Source organism: Coturnix japonica, chromosome Z (assembly GCF_054131305.1).
Source record: "Coturnix japonica strain WE chromosome Z, WE-NBRP24, whole genome shotgun sequence".
NCBI classification, from domain to species: domain Eukaryota; kingdom Metazoa; phylum Chordata; class Aves; order Galliformes; family Phasianidae; genus Coturnix; species Coturnix japonica.
Genome location: NC_140702.1, coordinates 71,303,792 through 71,321,845, shown reverse-complemented (window position 1 = coordinate 71,321,845; position 18,054 = coordinate 71,303,792). Strand labels below are relative to the sequence as shown.

At 59.2% G+C, this 18,054-nt stretch overlaps 1 protein-coding gene across 6 annotated transcripts in view; it reads left to right on the top strand.

Annotated features, from left to right (window-relative positions):
- Positions 1–18,054, top strand: part of RIT2 (Ras like without CAAX 2) — a 222,351-nt gene that overhangs the window by 157,972 nt on the left and 46,325 nt on the right. The window lies entirely within an intron of this gene.

Genomic DNA, 18,054 nt, shown 5'->3' with positions numbered 1-18,054 from the left:
TGGCTCTGGCTGTCAGGCTGCCGGGAAGTGTCACAGCGTGTTCCTCGCTGCTTTGGCTGGTGCTGACAGCAGGGTTGAAGGCCACAACCTGGCAGCCCTTACCTGAACTCTCCAAAGTATTGGGTGACACATTGACCCTCATAGGCGCAGGGGAGATGGAAGCTCCGCTCACATCCCGGTTCTGCGCAAGTGATGCTGGCCCCCGGACCGCCACAGACAAAGCAGAGCTGGAAAGAGCAGAGCAGCCCCCATCAGCTGCAGGCTCAGGGCCTACGCAGCGGGCGCCGCACCTCTGGGCAGGGCGCAGGATGCGGGCAGGGCTGGGTGGCACTCTGCAGAGCTGCCTGGTGAACAGGGCTGGTCTGCAAGAGCAGGGATTTCTCCTGGAGCTGGGAGGAGGGGCTGGGATTGCTTTCTGGGGACCAGGCTGAGCTCTCCTGGCACCAAGCTCCCTGTTCCGGTGCTGCACTCACCCTCTGCTCTGCCTCCAACACTGTGCGTGTCAGGTCTTGAAAACAAAAACGTGCCTCGTTGTTATCTTGCACGTGTTCACAAAGACCGTTGGCAAATCTCTGTACAGGAGGAAAGAGCACAGTCCAGTTAGGGCAGAAAGGAGGGAATCACTGGTTGGAGGAAGGTGGCAGGAGCCACAGGGGAACTCACCGCACAAAAGTCGTGGTAATACAATCTACGAGTCCTCCGTCTGCGGCCAAGGATGCCTGAGTCCTCATCCACTAGGCCACAGAGCACGCATGCTGGAGAGGAGAGAGTAACAGCAGTGAGCGCCTTGCGGGGCCAGGTGCCCCCGGGGGCTGTCCCAGGGGCTGCTCTGTGCCGGCTGTGCCAGCTGAGGGGCAGGGCTGGAGGCTGTGGATGCAGGGATACTTGGCTCTCACCTGGCTCTGCTGAGCCGGCAGCCTCCTGTGTCTCCGTCAACCGCAACCACGTGCAGAGTGTCTGTCCCATCACTGCTGGGCTTCGTCCTCTGCGTGCAAACCTATGGGAGAAGCGGGATGAGTCTGAGTTGGCAGCTCAGGCCCCCGAGTGCTGGGGAACCCTCCTCCCTCGGCAGCCTCAGGCAGCCCCTTCCTCCCTGCTCAACTCACCAAGTCGCACTGAGCTGGGCCTGGGCCCCGCAGCCTCAGCTCTGCTCCACAGCCCACGTGTCACAATGGCCGTTCCGTGCCACCCTCTGTGACGCGATCACACCTCACAGGGCTGAGGTCACCCAAGCAGGAGGGCGGCGGCTCTTGCAGCCAGCTCACAGTGAGGAGCCCGGTGCTGGACGCAGCCCTGCTGGAACCCGGCACGCTGGTGCTGCCAGAGGCACTGGGCGGCACATCCACCCTCCTGGCCCCACCTGGACGCTACGGGGCCTGTGGCTCCAGCGGTATCCCAGTTGAGTGTTTATGTGTTGCCGTGGTGTTCTCCAGGCTCTACTTGTGGGCTGTTGGCCGCTGATTACCTCTTGTTCCAATAAATGACTCGACTCACAGAATCACAGAATCTCTGTAGTTGGCAAAGACCTCTGAGATCACCAAGTCCCACCGACCACCCCCTAGCTGCCCATTGCCCATGTCCCTCAGGCAGGGCCACATCCCCACGCTTCTGGAGCATCTCCATGGACACTGACTCCCCCAGCTCCCTGGGCAGCTGTGCCAGTGCCCGACCGCTCTTTCCGTACAGATGTTCTTCCTAACATCCAACGGAGGGGGACCTCCCCTGCTGCATCTTGAGGCCGTTCCCTCTGGTCCCATCACTCTTACCTGGGAGCAGAGGCCGACCCCCACCTCGCTACAGCCTCCTTTTCAGGTAGGAGCAGCAGCGGTGTGTGCCTTGTGCAGCACAGGAGCCTTCCCCGTGTGCAGAGCCAGTGCTTCCTGCCAGGCCTTGAGCAATCTGTGCGGCAGCACCTGGAGTAGCCCCGGCCTTTACACTGCACGGTACTATTGACACTGCGAGTGATTTATAACAAAGCAAGACATGACACAGAAATAGGGTGGGGAAGTTTATTAGGGAATATAAAATGTAAATAAATAATATTATATAATATTATAAAATAAACTATATAAATAAATAATATAATAATATATGGAAACAACTAAACATTGCTAACAGTCTATCACAGAGTGCTTTTTGCCATGGTTTTGCTTATCGCACTCGGTGTCACAACTGTTGAGATGGTCAGAATCATAAAGTTGGAAAAGGCCGATGAGGTGTCAGGTCCAATGGTCCACGTGGGCGCTGGCCTGTGAGAACTCTCAGTGAATGGTGCTGGACTCTGAGGATCGGTGCCAGCATGTAGGTTGCACGCTGCTACTCCCGCGGCATCAGTAAAGCCGGATGATATGCCACCTGGACCGGCTCGTGCGGCATCTTCAGGGCTGGCTGTCGGTCTCCGCATCCCGACGATTGAGAGGCAAGCGTCTTCGAGTCCAGGCCTGTGCTGGATGTCTGAATGGGCATCTGTAAGCTGTTCTGGAAACCCTGAAGGACCCCGGTGCTGCTGGTGTGGTGTAGCTGCAGCTCTGAGCACCTAAGCTTGGTGTCTGCCTGCTCCCAAGGTGTCTCTGGGGCTGGCTCGGAGATTCTGGGGCCTGGTGCCGCAACGGAGAGCGGCTTCTTGTCCGGGCCTGCTCTCTCAGCCTGCTACTGAAGATGTATTCCAGTGCACGGCAGCGCCTCGAGGACCGTGATGTCCCCTGGATGGCAGAGTCTGAGGTGCTGCTCGCAGCAATTGGAGCAGCATTATGGCTTGTCTCCCAGCGTCCTTGGGACTCTGTCCTGTGATGGCTGGACAGACCGCTGCTCTCAGGCACACAGGAACCCGGTGCTGCTGGTGCGGTGTAGCTGCAACTCTGAGCACCTGGGCTTGTTGTCTGCCTGCTCCCAAGGTGTCTCTGGGGCTGGCTCGGAGATTCTGGGGCCTGGTGCCGCAACGGAGAGCGGCTTCTTGTCCGGGCCCGCTCTCTCAGCCTGCTACTGAAGATGTATTCCAGTGCACGGCAGCGCCTCGAGGACCGTGATGTCCCCTGGATGGCAGAGTTTGAGGTGCTGCTCTCAGCAATTGGAGCAGCATTATGGGTTGTCTCACAGCGTCCATGGCACTCTGTCCTGTGATGGCTGGACAGACCGCTGCTCTCAGGCACACAGAGACGGTTAGCTGGCTCCGATGGTGCCTGGCTGGTGGTTGTAGAGCTGCTGCTCTCTGGTGCTGTGGAGCCTTGGGGTGGCGGCAGCCCGTGCTCGCTGGTGGTGCCAGAGCTGCTGCTCTCTGGTGTCAGAGAGGTTTGAGATACCTGCAGTCTCTGCTGGCTGGTGGTGCCGAGGCCAGCAAGACCTGAGCTGGTGCTGGAGGCTGTAAGGGGAAGCAGGAAGGTGAGCAGGATGGAATTGCAGCCATGGGGTGGAACTGGCATTCGTTTGTCCCGGGCTGGAGGGATTTGAGCAGGGCCGCTCTGAGCAGCCACTGCTAGGCCTGGCCTGGCCCCAGCCCAGCAGCACGCGGCTGTTTGCCTCTTACCGGTGCCCTCTCCAGCGCAGGCGTTGCACTCCCATCTGGTTGTGCTGTCACTCAGGTAGGAGCAGTGGCGGTGTGTCCCTCGTGCAGCACAGGAGCTGCAGAGGAGCAGCTCCCAAGGTCTGTGGAAAGCAATGGGTTGTGGCTGTGAGGACAAAGTGCCTTGAGCCAGGGAGTGCCCGGCACAGCTCTGGTGCTCAGTCTGTGCTCCCCCAGCCCGTGGTGAGGCTGCAATGCCACGCAGGGCAGCTGAGGTCACTCACCCCTCTCCTGACTGCAATCTGCCATGGGGATGAAGGCAGTCACTGGCATGGCAGCGTCGGTACCAAACTGCCAGTGATGCGTTGGCATAGTCGTCGTCCCTTACTGGAGTTCTGCCAGAGAAGGAAGGGAATGTAATGAGCACTCACTGGCCTAGGACTAAAACTAACCCATGAAATCCATCCCCATCCATCTTATCCCTGGTTTCAGTTTCCCAATGGCACTGTGGCCCATGTTAATGGCTGCCAGGGGCCAGGCCTGCCGGAGCAGTCCTTGGGCAGGCACAGCTCTTGTGCCTTCACACCTCAAGAGCTGGCTGAAAGACACCAACCTGTTTGGGATTTGGATCCCCACAGTCAGCATGTCTCGAAGAAATTTCTGGCTGTCTCTACAGTAGGGGCACAGGAATTTAAGCCCAGAGCTCAGGGCCATTCTCTGCAGCAGAAACACAAGCAGGGTGGGTGTGAGCCGGACCTGGTGCTGCTGAGCACCTGCGGTGCCTGCAGGGCGAGGGGAGGGCTCCTACCTGGATGCAGACCCGGTGGAACCAGGAGTGTTGGCAGGCTGGGCACACCATGGTGCTGTACGACGTGCTGTCACCTACAGGGTCTATGCAGATGATGCAGGTCGTGTCCGCCTCCGGTGCTGCCTGCGCTGCCTGCTGCGGGCGGTGCTCCCAGCAGAAGGCCCTGGGGGAAGATGGAAGGGATGGGTGAGGTGAGAAGGGCTGCGAGGAGGGCAGAGGAACGGGAAGGAGCCCCAGGCCTTGGCTCTGGCTGTCAGGCTGCTGGGAAGTGTCACAGCGTGTTCCTCGCTGCTTTGGCTGGTGCTGACAGCAGGGTTGAAGGCCACAACCTGGCAGCCCTTACCTGAACTCTCCAAAGTATTGGGTGACACATTGACCCTCATAGGCGCAGGGGAGATGGAAGCTCCGCTCACATCCCGGTTCTGCGCAGGTGATGCTGGCCCCCGGACCGCCACAGACAAAGCAGAGCTGGAAAGAGCAGAGCAGCCCCCATCAGCTGCAGGCTCAGGGCCTACGCAGCGGGCGCCGCACCTCTGGGCAGGGCGCAGGATGCGGGCAGGGCTGGGTGGCACTCTGCAGAGCTGCCTGGTGAACAGGGCTGGTCTGCAAGAGCAGGGATTTCTCCTGGAGCTGGGAGGAGGGGCTGGGATTGCTTTCTGGGGACCAGGCTGAGCTCTCCTGGCACCAAGCTCCCTGTTCCGGTGCTGCACTCACCCTCTGCTCTGCCTCCAACACTGTGCGTGTCAGGTCTTGAAAACAAAAACGTGCCTCGTTGTTATCTTGCACGTGTTCACAAAGACCGTTGGCAAATCTCTGTACAGGAGGAAAGAGCACAGTCCAGTTAGGGCAGAAAGGAGGGAATCACTGGTTGGAGGAAGGTGGCAGGAGCCACAGGGGAACTCACCGCACAAAAGTCGTGGTAATACAATCTACGAGTCCTCCGTCTGCGGCCAAGGATGCCTGAGTCCTCATCCACTAGGCCACAGAGCACGCATGCTGGAGAGGAGAGAGTAACAGCAGTGAGCGCCTTGCGGGGCCAGGTGCCCCCGGGGGCTGTCCCAGGGGCTGCTCTGTGCCGGCTGTGCCAGCTGAGGGGCAGGGCTGGAGGCTGTGGATGCAGGGATACTTGGCTCTCACCTGGCTCTGCTGAGCCGGCAGCCTCCTGTGTCTCCGTCAACCGCAACCACGTGCAGAGTGTCTGTCCCATCACTGCTGGGCTTCGTCCTCTGCGTGCAAACCTATGGGAGAAGCGGGATGAGTCTGAGTTGGCAGCTCAGGCCCCCGAGTGCTGGGGAACCCTCCTCCCTCGGCAGCCTCAGGCAGCCCCTTCCTCCCTGCTCAACTCACCAAGTCGCACTGAGCTGGGCCTGAGCCTCGCAGCCTCAGCTCTGCTCCACAGCCCACGTGTCACAATGGCCGTTCCGTGCCACCCTCTGTGACGCGATCACACCTCACAGGGCTGAGGTCACCCAAGCAGGAGGGCGGCGGCTCTTGCAGCCAGCTCACAGTGAGGAGCCCGGTGCTGGACGCAGCCCTGCTGGAACCCGGCACGCTGGAGCTGCCAGAGGCACTGGGCGGCACATCCACCCTCCTGGCCCCACCTGGACGCTACGGGGCCTGTGGCTCCAGCGGTATCCCAGTTGAGTGTTTATGTGTTGCCGTGGTGTTCTCCAGGCTCTACTTGTGGGCTGTTGGCCGCTGATTACCTCTTGTTCCAATAAATGACTCGACTCACAGAATCACAGAATCTCTGTAGTTGGCAAAGACCTCTGAGATCACCAAGTCCCACCGACCACCCCCTAGCTGCCCATTGCCCATGTCCCTCAGGCAGGGCCACATCCCCACGCTTCTGGAGCATCTCCATGGACACTGACTCCCCCAGCTCCCTGGGCAGCTGTGCCAGTGCCCGACCGCTCTTTCCGTACAGATGTTCTTCCTAACATCCAACGGAGGGGGACCTCCCCTGCTGCATCTTGAGGCCGTTCCCTCTGGTCCCATCACTCTTACCTGGGAGCAGAGGCCGACCCCCACCTCGCTACAGCCTCCTTTTCAGGTAGGAGCAGCAGCGGTGTGTGCCTTGTGCAGCACAGGAGCCTTCCCCGTGTGCAGAGCCAGTGCTTCCTGCCAGGCCTTGAGCAATCTGTGCGGCAGCACCTGGAGTAGCCCCGGCCTTTACACTGCACGGTACTATTGACACTGCGAGTGATTTATAACAAAGCAAGACATGACACAGAAATAGGGTGGGGAAGTTTATTAGGGAATATAAAATGTAAATAAATAATATTATATAATATTATAAAATAAACTATATAAATAAATAATATAATAATATATGGAAACAACTAAACATTGCTAACAGTCTATCACAGAGTGCTTTTTGCCATGGTTTTGCTTATCGCACTCGGTGTCACAACTGTTGAGATGGTCAGAATCATAAAGTTGGAAAAGGCCGATGAGGTGTCAGGTCCAATGGTCCACGTGGGCGCTGGCCTGTGAGAACTCTCAGTGAATGGTGCTGGACTCTGAGGATCGGTGCCAGCATGTAGGTTGCACGCTGCTACTCCCGCGGCATCAGTAAAGCCGGATGATATGCCACCTGGACCGGCTCGTGCGGCATCTTCAGGGCTGGCTGTCGGTCTCCGCATGCCGACGATTGAGAGGCAAGCGTCTTCGAGTCCAGGCCCGTGCTGGATGTCTGAATGGGCATCTGTAAGCTGTTCTGGAAACCCTGAAGGACCCCGGTGCTGCTGGTGTGGTGTAGCTGCAGCTCTGAGCACCTAAGCTTGGTGTCTGCCTGCTCCCAAGGTGTCTCTGGGGCTGGCTCGGAGATTCTGGGGCCTGGTGCCGCAACGGAGAGCGGCTTCTTGTCCGGGCCTGCTCTCTCAGCCTGCTACTGAAGATGTATTCCAGTGCACGGCAGCGCCTCGAGGACCGTGATGTCCCCTGGATGGCAGAGTTTGAGGTGCTGCTCGCAGCAATTGGAGCAGCATTATGGCTTGTCTCCCAGCGTCCTTGGGACTCTGTCCTGTGATGGCTGGACAGACCGCTGCTCTCAGGCACACAGGAACCCGGTGCTGCTGGTGCGGTGTAGCTGCATCTCTGAGCACCTGGGCTTGTTGTCTGCCTGCTCCCAAGGTGTCTCTGGGGCTGGCTCGGAGATTCTGGGGCCTGGTGCCGCAACGGAGAGCGGCTTCTTGTCCGGGCCCGCTCTCTCAGCCTGCTACTGAAGATGTATTCCAGTGCACGGCAGCGCCTCGAGGACCGTGATGTCCCCTGGATGGCAGAGTTTGAGGTGCTGCTCTCAGCAATTGGAGCAGCATTATGGGTTGTCTCACAGCGTCCATGGCACTCTGTCCTGTGATGGCTGGACAGACCGCTGCTCTCAGGCACACAGAGACGGTTAGCTGGCTCCGATGGTGCCTGGCTGGTGGTTGTAGAGCTGCTGCTCTCTGGTGCTGTGGAGCCTTGGGGTGGCGGCAGCCCGTGCTCGCTGGTGGTGCCAGAGCTGCTGCTCTCTGGTGTCAGAGAGGTTTGAGATACCTGCAGTCTCTGCTGGCTGGTGGTGCCGAGGCCAGCAAGACCTGAGCTGGTGCTGGAGGCTGTAAGGGGAAGCAGGAAGGTGAGCAGGATGGAATTGCAGCCATGGGGTGGAACTGGCATTCGTTTGTCCTGGGCTGGAGGGATTTGAGCAGGGCCGCTCTGAGCAGCCACTGCTAGGCCTGGCCTGGCCCCAGCCCAGCAGCACGCGGCTGTTTGCCTCTTACCGGTGCCCTCTCCAGCGCAGGCGTTGCACTCCCATCTGGTTGTGCTGTCACTCAGGTAGGAGCAGTGGCGGTGTGTCCCTCGTGCAGCACAGGAGCTGCAGAGGAGCAGCTCCCAAGGTCTGTGGAAAGCAATGGGTTGTGGCTGTGAGGACAAAGTGCCTTGAGCCAGGGAGTGCCCGGCACAGCTCTGGTGCTCAGTCTGTGCTCCCCCAGCCCGTGGTGAGGCTGCAATGCCACGCAGGGCAGCTGAGGTCACTCACCCCTCTCCTGACTGCAATCTGCCATGGGGATGAAGGCAGTCACTGGCATGGCAGCGTCGGTACCAAACTGCCAGTGATGCGTTGGCATAGTCGTCGTCCCTTACTGGAGTTCTGCCAGAGAAGGAAGGGAATGTAATGAGCACTCACTGCCCTAGGACTAAAACTAACCCATGAAATCCATCCCCATCCATCTTATCCCTGGTTTCAGTTTCCCAATGGCACTGTGGCCCATGTTAATGGCTGCCAGGGGCCAGGCCTGCCGGAGCAGTCCTTGGGCAGGCACAGCTCTTGTGCCTTCACACCTCAAGAGCTGGCTGAAAGACACCAACCTGTTTGGGATTTGGATCCCCACAGTCAGCATGTCTCGAAGAAATTTTTGGCTGTCTCTACAGTAGGGGCACAGGAATTTAAGCCCAGAGCTCAGGGCCATTCTCTGCAGCAGAAACACAAGCAGGGTGGGTGTGAGCCGGGCCTGGTGCTGCTGAGCACCTGCGGTGCCTGCAGGGCGAGGGGAGGGCTCCTACCTGGATGCAGACCCGGTGGAACCAGGAGTGTTGGCAGGCTGGGCACACCATGGTGCTGTACGACGTGCTGTCACCTACAGGGTCTATGCAGATGATGCAGGTCGTGTCCGCCTCCGGTGCTGCCTGCGCTGCCTGCTGCGGGCGGTGCTCCCAGCAGAAGGCCCTGGGGGAAGATGGAAGGGATGGGTGAGGTGAGAAGGGCTGCGAGGAGGGCAGAGGAACGGGAAGGAGCCCCAGGCCTTGGCTCTGGCTGTCAGGCTGCTGGGAAGTGTCACAGCGTGTTCCTCGCTGCTTTGGCTGGTGCTGACAGCAGGGTTGAAGGCCACAACCTGGCAGCCCTTACCTGAACTCTCCAAAGTATTGGGTGACACATTGACCCTCATAGGCGCAGGGGAGATGGAAGCTCCGCTCACATCCCGGTTCTGCGCAGGTGATGCTGGCCCCTGGACCGCCACAGACAAAGCAGAGCTGGAAAGAGCAGAGCAGCCCCCATCAGCTGCAGGCTCAGGGCCTACGCAGCGGGCGCCGCACCTCTGGGCAGGGCGCAGGATGCGGGCAGGGCTGGGTGGCACTCTGCAGAGCTGCCTGGTGAACAGGGCTGGTCTGCAAGAGCAGGGATTTCTCCTGGAGCTGGGAGGAGGGGCTGGGATTGCTTTCTGGGGACCAGGCTGAGCTCTCCTGGCACCAAGCTCCCTGTTCCGGTGCTGCACTCACCCTCTGCTCTGCCTCCAACACTGTGCGTGTCAGGTCTTGAAAACAAAAACGTGCCTCGTTGTTATCTTGCACGTGTTCACAAAGACCGTTGGCAAATCTCTGTACAGGAGGAAAGAGCACAGTCCAGTTAGGGCAGAAAGGAGGGAATCACTGGTTGGAGGAAGGTGGCAGGAGCCACAGGGGAACTCACCGCACAAAAGTCGTGGTAATACAATCTACGAGTCCTCCGTCTGCGGCCAAGGATGCCTGAGTCCTCATCCACTAGGCCACAGAGCACGCATGCTGGAGAGGAGAGAGTAACAGCAGTGAGCGCCTTGCGGGGCCAGGTGCCCCCGGGGGCTGTCCCAGGGGCTGCTCTGTGCCGGCTGTGCCAGCTGAGGGGCAGGGCTGGAGGCTGTGGATGCAGGGATACTTGGCTCTCACCTGGCTCTGCTGAGCCGGCAGCCTCCTGTGTCTCCGTCAACCGCAACCACGTGCAGAGTGTCTGTCCCATCACTGCTGGGCTTCGTCCTCTGCGTGCAAACCTATGGGAGAAGCGGGATGAGTCTGAGTTGGCAGCTCAGGCCCCCGAGTGCTGGGGAACCCTCCTCCCTCGGCAGCCTCAGGCAGCCCCTTCCTCCCTGCTCAACTCACCAAGTCGCACTGAGCTGGGCCTGAGCCTCGCAGCCTCAGCTCTGCTCCACAGCCCACGTGTCACAATGGCCGTTCCGTGCCACCCTCTGTGACGCGATCACACCTCACAGGGCTGAGGTCACCCAAGCAGGAGGGCGGCGGCTCTTGCAGCCAGCTCACAGTGAGGAGCCCGGTGCTGGACGCAGCCCTGCTGGAACCCGGCACGCTGGAGCTGCCAGAGGCACTGGGCGGCACATCCACCCTCCTGGCCCCACCTGGACGCTACGGGGCCTGTGGCTCCAGCGGTATCCCAGTTGAGTGTTTATGTGTTGCCGTGGTGTTCTCCAGGCTCTACTTGTGGGCTGTTGGCCGCTGATTACCTCTTGTTCCAATAAATGACTCGACTCACAGAATCGCAGAATCTCTGTAGTTGGCAAAGACCTCTGAGATCACCAAGTCCCACCGACCACCCCCTAGCTGCCCATTGCCCATGTCCCTCAGGCAGGGCCACATCCCCACGCTTCTGGAGCATCTCCATGGACACTGACTCCCCCAGCTCCCTGGGCAGCTGTGCCAGTGCCCGACCGCTCTTTCCGTACAGATGTTCTTCCTAACATCCAACGGAGGGGGACCTCCCCTGCTGCATCTTGAGGCCGTTCCCTCTGGTCCCATCACTCTTACCTGGGAGCAGAGGCCGACCCCCACCTCGCTACAGCCTCCTTTTCAGGTAGGAGCAGCAGCGGTGTGTGCTTTGTGCAGCACAGGAGCCTTCCCCGTGTGCAGAGCCAGTGCTTCCTGCCAGGCCTTGAGCAATCTGTGCGGCAGCACCTGGAGTAGCCCCGGCCTTTACACTGCACGGTACTATTGACACTGCGAGTGATTTATAACAAAGCAAGACATGACACAGAAATAGGGTGGGGAAGTTTATTAGGGAATATAAAATGTAAATAAATAATATTATATAATATTATAAAATAAACTATATAAATAAATAATATAATAATATATGGAAACAACTAAACATTGCTAACAGTCTATCACAGAGTGCTTTTTGCCATGGTTTTGCTTATCGCACTCGGTGTCACAACTGTTGAGATGGTCAGAATCATAAAGTTGGAAAAGGCCGATGAGGTGTCAGGTCCAATGGTCCACGTGGGCGCTGGCCTGTGAGAACTCTCAGTGAATGGTGCTGGACTCTGAGGATCGGTGCCAGCATGTAGGTTGCACGCTGCTACTCCCGCGGCATCAGTAAAGCCGGATGATATGCCACCTGGACCGGCTCGTGCGGCATCTTCAGGGCTGGCTGTCGGTCTCCGCATGCCGACGATTGAGAGGCAAGCGTCTTCGAGTCCAGGCCCGTGCTGGATGTCTGAATGGGCATCTGTAAGCTGTTCTGGAAACCCTGAAGGACCCCGGTGCTGCTGGTGTGGTGTAGCTGCAGCTCTGAGCACCTAAGCTTGGTGTCTGCCTGCTCCCAAGGTGTCTCTGGGGCTGGCTCGGAGATTCTGGGGCCTGGTGCCGCAACGGAGAGCGGCTTCTTGTCCGGGCCTGCTCTCTCAGCCTGCTACTGAAGATGTATTCCAGTGCACGGCAGCGCCTCGAGGACCGTGATGTCCCCTGGATGGCAGAGTTTGAGGTGCTGCTCGCAGCAATTGGAGCAGCATTATGGCTTGTCTCCCAGCGTCCTTGGGACTCTGTCCTGTGATGGCTGGACAGACCGCTGCTCTCAGGCACACAGGAACCCGGTGCTGCTGGTGCGGTGTAGCTGCATCTCTGAGCACCTGGGCTTGTTGTCTGCCTGCTCCCAAGGTGTCTCTGGGGCTGGCTCGGAGATTCTGGGGCCTGGTGCCGCAACGGAGAGCGGCTTCTTGTCCGGGCCCGCTCTCTCAGCCTGCTACTGAAGATGTATTCCAGTGCACGGCAGCGCCTCGAGGACCGTGATGTCCCCTGGATGGCAGAGTTTGAGGTGCTGCTCTCAGCAATTGGAGCAGCATTATGGGTTGTCTCACAGCGTCCATGGCACTCTGTCCTGTGATGGCTGGACAGACCGCTGCTCTCAGGCACACAGAGACGGTTAGCTGGCTCCGATGGTGCCTGGCTGGTGGTTGTAGAGCTGCTGCTCTCTGGTGCTGTGGAGCCTTGGGGTGGCGGCAGCCCGTGCTCGCTGGTGGTGCCAGAGCTGCTGCTCTCTGGTGTCAGAGAGGTTTGAGATACCTGCAGTCTCTGCTGGCTGGTGGTGCCGAGGCCAGCAAGACCTGAGCTGGTGCTGGAGGCTGTAAGGGGAAGCAGGAAGGTGAGCAGGATGGAATTGCAGCCATGGGGTGGAACTGGCATTCGTTTGTCCTGGGCTGGAGGGATTTGAGCAGGGCCGCTCTGAGCAGCCACTGCTAGGCCTGGCCTGGCCCCAGCCCAGCAGCACGCGGCTGTTTGCCTCTTACCGGTGCCCTCTCCAGCGCAGGCGTTGCACTCCCATCTGGTTGTGCTGTCACTCAGGTAGGAGCAGTGGCGGTGTGTCCCTCGTGCAGCACAGGAGCTGCAGAGGAGCAGCTCCCAAGGTCTGTGGAAAGCAATGGGTTGTGGCTGTGAGGACAAAGTGCCTTGAGCCAGGGAGTGCCCGGCACAGCTCTGGTGCTCAGTCTGTGCTCCCCCAGCCCGTGGTGAGGCTGCAATGCCACGCAGGGCAGCTGAGGTCACTCACCCCTCTCCTGACTGCAATCTGCCATGGGGATGAAGGCAGTCACTGGCATGGCAGCGTCGGTACCAAACTGCCAGTGATGCGTTGGCATAGTCGTCGTCCCTTACTGGAGTTCTGCCAGAGAAGGAAGGGAATGTAATGAGCACTCACTGGCCTAGGACTAAAACTAACCCATGAAATCCATCCCCATCCATCTTATCCCTGGTTTCAGTTTCCCAATGGCACTGTGGCCCATGTTAATGGCTGCCAGGGGCCAGGCCTGCCGGAGCAGTCCTTGGGCAGGCACAGCTCTTGTGCCTTCACACCTCAAGAGCTGGCTGAAAGACACCAACCTGTTTGGGATTTGGATCCCCACAGTCAGCATGTCTCGAAGAAATTTCTGGCTGTCTCTACAGTAGGGGCACAGGAATTTAAGCCCAGAGCTCAGGGCCATTCTCTGCAGCAGAAACACAAGCAGGGTGGGTGTGAGCCGGGCCTGGTGCTGCTGAGCACCTGCGGTGCCTGCAGGGCGAGGGGAGGGCTCCTACCTGGATGCAGACCCGGTGGAACCAGGAGTGTTGGCAGGCTGGGCACACCATGGTGCTGTACGACGTGCTGTCACCTACAGGGTCTATGCAGATGATGCAGGTCGTGTCCGCCTCCGGTGCTGCCTGCGCTGCCTGCTGCGGGCGGTGCTCCCAGCAGAAGGCCCTGGGGGAAGATGGAAGGGATGGGTGAGGTGAGAAGGGCTGCGAGGAGGGCAGAGGAACGGGAAGGAGCCCCAGGCCTTGGCTCTGGCTGTCAGGCTGCTGGGAAGTGTCACAGCGTGTTCCTCGCTGCTTTGGCTGGTGCTGACAGCAGGGTTGAAGGCCACAACCTGGCAGCCCTTACCTGAACTCTCCAAAGTATTGGGTGACACATTGACCCTCATAGGCGCAGGGGAGATGGAAGCTCCGCTCACATCCCGGTTCTGCGCAGGTGATGCTGGCCCCCGGACCGCCACAGACAAAGCAGAGCTGGAAAGAGCAGAGCAGCCCCCATCAGCTGCAGGCTCAGGGCCTACGCAGCGGGCGCCGCACCTCTGGGCAGGGCGCAGGATGCGGGCAGGGCTGGGTGGCACTCTGCAGAGCTGCCTGGTGAACAGGGCTGGTCTGCAAGAGCAGGGATTTCTCCTGGAGCTGGGAGGAGGGGCTGGGATTGCTTTCTGGGGACCAGGCTGAGCTCTCCTGGCACCAAGCTCCCTGTTCCGGTGCTGCACTCACCCTCTGCTCTGCCTCCAACACTGTGCGTGTCAGGTCTTGAAAACAAAAACGTGCCTCGTTGTTATCTTGCACGTGTTCACAAAGACCGTTGGCAAATCTCTGTACAGGAGGAAAGAGCACAGTCCAGTTAGGGCAGAAAGGAGGGAATCACTGGTTGGAGGAAGGTGGCAGGAGCCACAGGGGAACTCACCGCACAAAAGTCGTGGTAATACAATCTACGAGTCCTCCGTCTGCGGCCAAGGATGCCTGAGTCCTCATCCACTAGGCCACAGAGCACGCATGCTGGAGAGGAGAGAGTAACAGCAGTGAGCGCCTTGCGGGGCCAGGTGCCCCCGGGGGATGTCCCAGGGGCTGCTCTGTGCCGGCTGTGCCAGCTGAGGGGCAGGGCTGGAGGCTGTGGATGCAGGGATACTTGGCTCTCACCTGGCTCTGCTGAGCCAGCAGCCTCCTGTGTCTCCGTCAACCGCAACCACGTGCAGAGTGTCTGTCCCATCACTGCTGGGCTTCGTCCTCTGCGTGCAAACCTATGGGAGAAGCGGGATGAGTCTGAGTTGGCAGCTCAGGCCCCCGAGTGCTGGGGAACCCTCCTCCCTCGGCAGCCTCAGGCAGCCCCTTCCTCCCTGCTCAACTCACCAAGTCGCACTGAGCTGGGCCTGAGCCTCGCAGCCTCAGCTCTGCTCCACAGCCCACGTGTCACAATGGCCGTTCCGTGCCACCCTCTGTGACGCGATCACACCTCACAGGGCTGAGGTCACCCAAGCAGGAGGGCGGCGGCTCTTGCAGCCAGCTCACAGTGAGGAGCCCGGTGCTGGACGCAGCCCTGCTGGAACCCGGCACGCTGGTGCTGCCAGAGGCACTGGGCGGCACATCCACCCTCCTGGCCCCACCTGGACGCTACGGGGCCTGTGGCTCCAGCGGTATCCCAGTTGAGTGTTTATGTGTTGCCGTGGTGTTCTCCAGGCTCTACTTGTGGGCTGTTGGCCGCTGATTACCTCTTGTTCCAATAAATGACTCGACTCACAGAATCACAGAATCTCTGTAGTTGGCAAAGACCTCTGAGATCACCAAGTCCCACCGACCACCCCCTAGCTGCCCATTGCCCATGTCCCTCAGGCAGGGCCACATCCCCACGCTTCTGGAGCATCTCCATGGACACTGACTCCCCCAGCTCCCTGGGCAGCTGTGCCAGTGCCCGACCGCTCTTTCCGTACAGATGTTCTTCCTAACATCCAACGGAGGGGGACCTCCCCTGCTGCATCTTGAGGCCGTTCCCTCTGGTCCCATCACTCTTACCTGGGAGCAGAGGCCGACCCCCACCTCGCTACAGCCTCCTTTTCAGGTAGGAGCAGCAGCGGTGTGTGCCTTGTGCAGCACAGGAGCCTTCCCCGTGTGCAGAGCCAGTGCTTCCTGCCAGGCCTTGAGCAATCTGTGCGGCAGCACCTGGAGTAGCCCCGGCCTTTACACTGCACGGTACTATTGACACTGCGAGTGATTTATAACAAAGCAAGACATGACACAGAAATAGGGTGGGGAAGTTTATTAGGGAATATAAAATGTAAATAAATAATATTATATAATATTATAAAATAAACTATATAAATAAATAATATAATAATATATGGAAACAACTAAACATTGCTAACAGTCTATCACAGAGTGCTTTTTGCCATGGTTTTGCTTATCGCACTCGGTGTCACAACTGTTGAGATGGTCAGAATCATAAAGTTGGAAAAGGCCGATGAGGTGTCAGGTCCAATGGTCCACGTGGGCGCTGGCCTGTGAGAACTCTCAGTGAATGGTGCTGGACTCTGAGGATCGGTGCCAGCATGTAGGTTGCACGCTGCTACTCCCGCGGCATCAGTAAAGCCGGATGATATGCCACCTGGACCGGCTCGTGCGGCATCTTCAGGGCTGGCTGTCGGTCTCCGCATGCCGACGATTGAGAGGCAAGCGTCTTCGAGTCCAGGCCCGTGCTGGATGTCTGAATGGGCATCTGTAAGCTGTTCTGGAAACCCTGAAGGACCCCGGTGCTGCTGGTGTGGTGTAGCTGCAGCTCTGAGCACCTAAGCTTGGTGTCTGCCTGCTCCCAAGGTGTCTCTGGGGCTGGCTCGGAGATTCTGGGGCCTGGTGCCGCAACGGAGAGCGGCTTCTTGTCCGGGCCTGCTCTCTCAGCCTGCTACTGAAGATGTATTCCAGTGCACGGCAGCGCCTCGAGGACCGTGATGTCCCCTGGATGGCAGAGTTTGAGGTGCTGCTCGCAGCAATTGGAGCAGCATTATGGCTTGTCTCCCAGCGTCCTTGGGACTCTGTCCTGTGATGGCTGGACAGACCGCTGCTCTCAGGCACACAGGAACCCGGTGCTGCTGGTGCGGTGTAGCTGCATCTCTGAGCACCTGGGCTTGTTGTCTGCCTGCTCCCAAGGTGTCTCTGGGGCTGGCTCGGAGATTCTGGGGCCTGGTGCCGCAACGGAGAGCGGCTTCTTGTCCGGGCCCGCTCTCTCAGCCTGCTACTGAAGATGTATTCCAGTGCACGGCAGCGCCTCGAGGACCGTGATGTCCCCTGGATGGCAGAGTTTGAGGTGCTGCTCTCAGCAATTGGAGCAGCATTATGGGTTGTCTCACAGCGTCCATGGCACTCTGTCCTGTGATGGCTGGACAGACCGCTGCTCTCAGGCACACAGAGACGGTTAGCTGGCTCCGATGGTGCCTGGCTGGTGGTTGTAGAGCTGCTGCTCTCTGGTGCTGTGGAGCCTTGGGGTGGCGGCAGCCCGTGCTCGCTGGTGGTGCCAGAGCTGCTGCTCTCTGGTGTCAGAGAGGTTTGAGATACCTGCAGTCTCTGCTGGCTGGTGGTGCCGAGGCCAGCAAGACCTGAGCTGGTGCTGGAGGCTGTAAGGGGAAGCAGGAAGGTGAGCAGGATGGAATTGCAGCCATGGGGTGGAACTGGCATTCGTTTGTCCCGGGCTGGAGGGATTTGAGCAGGGCCGCTCTGAGCAGCCACTGCTAGGCCTGGCCTGGCCCCAGCCCAGCAGCACGCGGCTGTTTGCCTCTTACCGGTGCCCTCTCCAGCGCAGGCGTTGCACTCCCATCTGGTTGTGCTGTCACTCAGGTAGGAGCAGTGGCGGTGTGTCCCTCGTGCAGCACAGGAGCTGCAGAGGAGCAGCTCCCAAGGTCTGTGGAAAGCAATGGGTTGTGGCTGTGAGGACAAAGTGCCTTGAGCCAGGGAGTGCCCGGCACAGCTCTGGTGCTCAGTCTGTGCTCCCCCAGCCCGTGGTGAGGCTGCAATGCCACGCAGGGCAGCTGAGGTCACTCACCCCTCTCCTGACTGCAATCTGCCATGGGGATGAAGGCAGTCACTGGCATGGCAGCGTCGGTACCAAACTGCCAGTGATGCGTTGGCATAGTCGTCGTCCCTTACTGGAGTTCTGCCAGAGAAGGAAGGGAATGTAATGAGCACTCACTGGCCTAGGACTAAAACTAACCCATGAAATCCATCCCCATCCATCTTATCCCTGGTTTCAGTTTCCCAATGGCACTGTGGCCCATGTTAATGGCTGCCAGGGGCCAGGCCTGCCGGAGCAGTCCTTGGGCAGGCACAGCTCTTGTGCCTTCACACCTCAAGAGCTGGCTGAAAGACACCAACCTGTTTGGGATTTGGATCCCCACAGTCAGCATGTCTCGAAGAAATTTCTGGCTGTCTCTACAGTAGGGGCACAGGAATTTAAGCCCAGAGCTCAGGGCCATTCTCTGCAGCAGAAACACAAGCAGGGTGGGTGTGAGCCGGACCTGGTGCTGCTGAGCACCTGCGGTGCCTGCAGGGCGAGGGGAGGGCTCCTACCTGGATGCAGACCCGGTGGAACCAGGAGTGTTGGCAGGCTGGGCACACCATGGTGCTGTACGACGTGCTGTCACCTACAGGGTCTATGCAGATGATGCAGGTC